Raw genomic sequence first — 6,059 nt, forward strand, 5'->3', positions numbered from 1 at the left:
GTGTACAGAGTGACTTAAAATACCTAATTTAAAGTAGGTCTCAATATCTCAAATATACAACTCCGTGTGGCTCACTTGGGAACGGGGGTTGATACATGCTACCCTGGTGATCGTCACCCATCCTCCCCCCACACCTTCCCACGCCTTACACTGTCCCAAGACACCCTCCTACCCCTCCCCCTATACACAAACACCCCGGCACTCAACACACAAACACACACACACACACACACAGACACATGCACATGCGCACACACGCACACACGCGCGCACACACACACACACACACACACACACACACACACACACACACACACACACACACACACACACACACACACACACACACACACACACACACACACACACACACACACACACACACACACACACACACACACACACACACACACACACACACACACACACACACACACACACACACACACACACACACACACACACACACACACACACACACACACACACACACACACACACACTCAACCTCTCTCTGAACCCTCCTGCACTAATCCACCCCCACACACCCTCACCATCCCCCTCCCTCACTTCCACCTTCCAACCCCCACCCCCCCACACACTCACACACCTGCTCTCTCTCTCTCTCTCTCTCTCTCTCTCTCTCTCTCTCTCTCTCTCTCTCTCTCTCTCTCTCTCTCTCTCTCTCTCTCTCTCTCTCTCTCTCTCTCTCTCTCTCTCTCTCTCTCTCTCTCTCTCTCTCTCTCTCTCTCTCTCTCTCTCTCTCTCTCTCTCTCTCTCTCTCTCTCTCTCTCTCTCTCTCTCTCTCTCTCTCTCTCTCTCTCTCTCACTCTCACTCACTCTCTCTCTCACTCTCTCTCTCTCTCTCTCTCTCTCTCTCTCTCTCTCTCTCTCTCTCTCTCTCTCTCTCTCTCTCTCTCTCTCTCTCTCTCTCTCTCTCTCTCTCTCTCTCTCTCTCTCTCTCTCTCTCTCTCTCTCTCTCTCTCTCTCTCTCTCTCTCTCTCTCTCTCTCTCTCTCTCTCACTCTCTCTCTCTCTCTCTCTCTCTCTCTCTCTCTCTCTCTCTCTCTCTCTCTCTCTCTCTCTCTCTCTCTCTCTCTCTCTCTCTCTCTCTCTCTCTCTCTCTCTCTCTCTCTCTCTCTCTCTCTCTCTCTCTCTCTCTCTCACACACACACTCATAGGGAAATCATGGAAGGGATACGAACTCAGGCTGACAAACGCAGGAGGACAATCGCAGCTGGAACAAACACAGAGGATGGGGGGAGGGGGGAAACAGGAAGACTGGATGAAGGAAGTACTCCAGCAAATGCGGAATGAATTCAGTGAAGGACTGAGGGTAATGAGGGAGACAGTAGCCAACCTGCAATATGATCTAAGGGCAGCAAAGGAGGAGATAAGATGCTTAAAGGAGACTCTTCCACAATACCAGACACAAACCGTACCTCAGGGAGACAGGAATGCTACTGTGGAGGGGACCACCACAACCCAGATCTCATTTGCTGAAATGCTTAAAAAGAGCCCTGAAGCTAGGTCTGCAGTTAAGGAAGTTGCCATGGAATTGGCTTCCTCTCAGGAAGCAGCTATATGTACTAGTCGGCTGATAGAGAGAAAAAGAGCAGTAGTAGTAGCAGGCATTAAAGAGCAAACAAGGACCAGCCCAAAGAAGCGGAGAGACAAGGACAAAAACACAGTTACTGAGATCCTTAAAGAGGTAAGGATGGAGGGAATCGACCAAAATGTTGAAAAGGTTTTCAGGCTTGGAAAGTTCAACAAGGACAGGGACCGAATGATAAAGGTGGTATTCATGAGCGAAATCACGAAAGAGGAACTGTTAGCAAGGAAGAGCGGTCTAGCAAATGTTCTGAAGTTCAAAAAAGTATTCCTGCAGAGGGATATGACAAGGGAAGAGAGAATACAGGCAGCAGACCGGAGGAAGGAGCGCAGGGAGAGAGAAAGGATTCAGAGTACCACAACCTGGAACCCTACAATCCCAGAGGGAAGTGGAGAACCCTCCTCAAACAGTGCAACAGCCACAGGGATTGGGGCACCACCCCCACATTCTACCCAACAGACACCCAACCTGCTCCATCCCCTGTCAGTGCCCCACTAAGTACCCACCTAGGGCACCCTCCCCCCACCTACCCCCCTCCTCCCACTCACCCCTCTCCCCAGGACCTCCCTTCTCCCCCATCCCCCCAAGCCCTCCCTTCTCCCACATGCCTTCCCGTCTCTCCCACCCCCAAGCCATCCCTTCTCCCCCGCCCCCCACTCTCCCCCACCCCACCTAAGCCTTCCCCTCTCTCCCACTCCCCTAAACCCTCCCCTCTTCATCACCTACCTCAGCCCTCCTTTTTCCTCCACGCCCCCCAAGCCCTCCACCCTCTTCTCCCACCCCAAGCCCCCCCCCCATCTCCCCTACCCCCCAAAGCCTCTCCTCCCCCCATGCTTCCCCAACCCTCCCTCTCTCACCCCCCCCCAACCCTCCCCCTCTCACTCTCCCCCCAACCCTCACCCTCTCACTCTCCTTCCCTACCCTTCCCCTCTTACCCACCCCCCTTACCCTCCCCCTCTCCCCCACCACCCCCAAGCCCTCCCTCCTCCACCAGTCTTCCCGTGCCATGTCCCCCCAGCTCCCACTCACCCCAGATCCCAAAGATCCCCCCCCCTCCCAGAGGAGAAGCAGAAGAGAGTCAGTTTCAGGGTGATGTACTCGAACATAGATGGGATCACAAGCAAGACAAGTGAACTAAGGGAAAGAGCACAAGAAGTGAATCTAGATGTAATCGGACTCACTGAAACAAAACTCTCTGGAATCATAACGAATGCCCTGTTTTCCCAGGAGTACACAGTAATAAGGAAAGAGAGGGAAGGTAGGGGAGGAGGCAGAGTGGCCCTACTCATGAGAAAGGAATGGAGTTTTAAGGAGATGGTCATCCCGGGCTGTGAGGAGTTCAGAGACTACATAGCAGGCACCATGACAATGGGAGGACCAAGAATAGTAGTAGCAGTAAAATACAACCCTCCACCAAATGACAGAAAACCCAGTCATGAGTATGAAAACAACAACATGGCAGTTAACACTATAATTGAGTGAATGAGCGACCACAGTGTACTGGTGTTTGAGTACTTGATTGAAGAAGGGTTATTGAACTCGAGGAGGGATACCGAAGCCAAAAGGTTAGCATACCGAAAGGGAAACTATGAGGGGATAAGAAAATTCCTAACAGATATAGCATGGGAAACAGAGCTCAGGGGAAAGACGGCCCAAGATATGATGGATTACATCACGCAGAAGTGCAAGGACGCAGCAAACAAGTTTGTCCCAGTCCAAAAGGAAAACCGAGAAATGAAAATGAGAAACCCATGGTTTAATCAGAGATGTAGGCTTGCTAAGCAGCAAAGTAAAAGGGCATAGAGAAACTATAGGAATAACAGGACACTGGAGAGCAGAGAAAGATACCAGAATGCCAGAAATGAGTATATCAGGATGAGAAGAGAGGCAGAAAGACAATACGAAAATGACATCGCAAGCAAGGCAAAGACTCAGACTAAATTGTTGCATAGCCACATCAGGAGAAAAACAACAGTAAAGGAACAGGTTATGAAATTAAGGATAGGGGCAGAAGGATTCACTACAAATGACAAGGAAGTGTGTGAGGAATTGAATAAGAAATTCTAGGAGGTCTTCACCTTAGAGCAAGGAGAAATTCCAGAGGTAAGAGAGGGAATAGCTAACCAGGAACCACTGGAAGACTTTGAGATTACCAGCGGGGAAGTAAGGAAGTGTTTACTAGAGTTGGATGTGACAAAGGCTATAGGCCCAGATGGAATCTCCCCTTGCGTTCTAAAGGAAGGAGCAAGAGAACTGTGCCTACCACTCTCCATAGTGTATAACATATCACTGGCAACAGGGGAACTGCCAGATATTTGGAAAGCAGCTAACGTAGTCCCGATATACAAGAAAGGGGATAGACAGGAGGCACTGAACTACAGGCCAGTGTCCCTAACCTGCATACCATGCAAGCTGATGGAGAAGATTGTGCGAAAAAAACTAGTGGAGCATCTGGAGCGAAGGAACTTTGTAACACAGCATCAACATGGGTTCAGGGATGGCAGGTCCTGCCTCACAGGGTTACTTGAATTCTACGACCAGGCAACAAAAATAAGGCAAGAAAGAGAAGGGTGGGCAGACTGCATATTTTTGGATTCTCAGAAAGCCTTTGTTACAGTGCCACACAAGAGGCTAGTGCGAAAGTTGGAGATGCAGGCTGGAGTGAAAGGGAAGGTACTCTGGTGGATAGAGGAGTACCTAAGCAACAGGAGACAATGAGTCTGTGTGAGGGGTGAGGTCTCAGATTGGCGAGACGTTACAAGTAGAGTTCCGCAGGGGTCAGTCCTTGGACCTATATTGTTTCTGGTATATATAAATGATCTCCCAGAGGGTATAGATTCGTTCCTCTCAATGTTTGCCGACGATGCAAAAAATTATGAGGAGGATTGAAACAGAGGATGACAGTAGGAGGCTACAAGATGACCTAAATAGACTGAGTGAATGGTCCAACAAATGGCTGTTGAAGTTCAACCCGAGTAAATGCAAAGTAATGAAACTAGGCAGTGGTAACAGGAGGCCAGACACAGGATACAGAATAGGAGATGAAGTACTTAATGAAACAGACAGAGAGAAAGATCTAGGAGTTGATATCACACTAAACCTGTCTCCTGAAGCCCACATAAAGAGAATAACGTCTGCGGCATATGCGAGGCTGGCTAACATCAGAACGGCGTTCAGGAGCCTGTGTAAGGAATCATTCAGAATCTTGTACACCACATATGTAAGACCAATCCTGGAGTATGCAGCCCCAGCATGGAGCCCGTACCTTGTCAAGCACAAGACGAAGCTGGAAAAAGTCCAAAGGTATGCTACTAGACTAGTCCCAGAACTAAGAGGCATGAGTTATGAGGAAAGGCTGCGGGAAATGCACCTTACGACACTGGAAGACAGAAGAGTAAGGGGGGACATGATCACAACCAACAAAATCCTCAGGGGAATCGACCGGGTAAACAAGGATGAACTATTCAACACTGGAGGGACGCGAACAAGGGGACACAGGTGGAAGCTGAGTACCCAAATGAGCCACAGAGACATTAGAAAGAAATTTTTTAGTGTCAGAGTAGTTAGTAAATGGAATGCACTAGGAAGTGATGTGGTGGAGGCTGACTCCATACACAGTTTCAAATGTAGATATGATAGAGCCCAATAGGCTCAGGAATCTGTACACCAGTTGATTGACGGTTGAGAGGCGGGACCAAAGAGCCAAAGCTCAACCCCCCGCAAGCACAATTAGGTGAGTACAATTAGGTCAGTACACACACACACACACACACACACACACACACACACACACACACACACACACACACACACACACACACACACACACACACACACACACACACACACACACACACACACACACTCACACACACACACACACACACACACACACACAGGTCCGGTGGCTGAGAGGACAGCACGTTGGACGCGTGATCCTGTGGTCCCGGGTTCGATTCCGGGCGCCGGCGAAAACAATGGGCAGAGTTTCTTTCAGCCTGATGCCCCTGTTACCTAGCAGTAAACAGGTACCTGGGAGTTAGTCAGCTGTCACGAGCTGCTTCCTGGGGTGTGTGTGTGGTGAGGGGGAAAATAGTAGTTAGTAACAGTTGATTGACAGTTGAGAGGCGGGGCGAAAGAACAGAGCTCAACCCCCGCAAGCACAACTAGGTGAATACACACACACACATATACCCACACACGTGTAACCAAATACACACACACACACGGGCTGGCATAACCAAAGAGACACACTGGTGTAACCAAAGAGACACACTGGTGTAACCAAAGAGACACACTGGTGTAACCAAAGAGACACACTGGTGTAACCAAAGAGACACACTGGTGTAACCAAACAGACACACTGGTGTAACCAAACAGGCTCCCAGGATGACACACACTCAGGCCAGGTGTGAGGCAGCGGACGCAGTCATTATGTCTCATTACCA

This window comes from Procambarus clarkii, chromosome 24 (genome assembly GCF_040958095.1).
Source record: "Procambarus clarkii isolate CNS0578487 chromosome 24, FALCON_Pclarkii_2.0, whole genome shotgun sequence".
NCBI classification, from domain to species: Eukaryota; Metazoa; Arthropoda; class Malacostraca; order Decapoda; family Cambaridae; genus Procambarus; species Procambarus clarkii.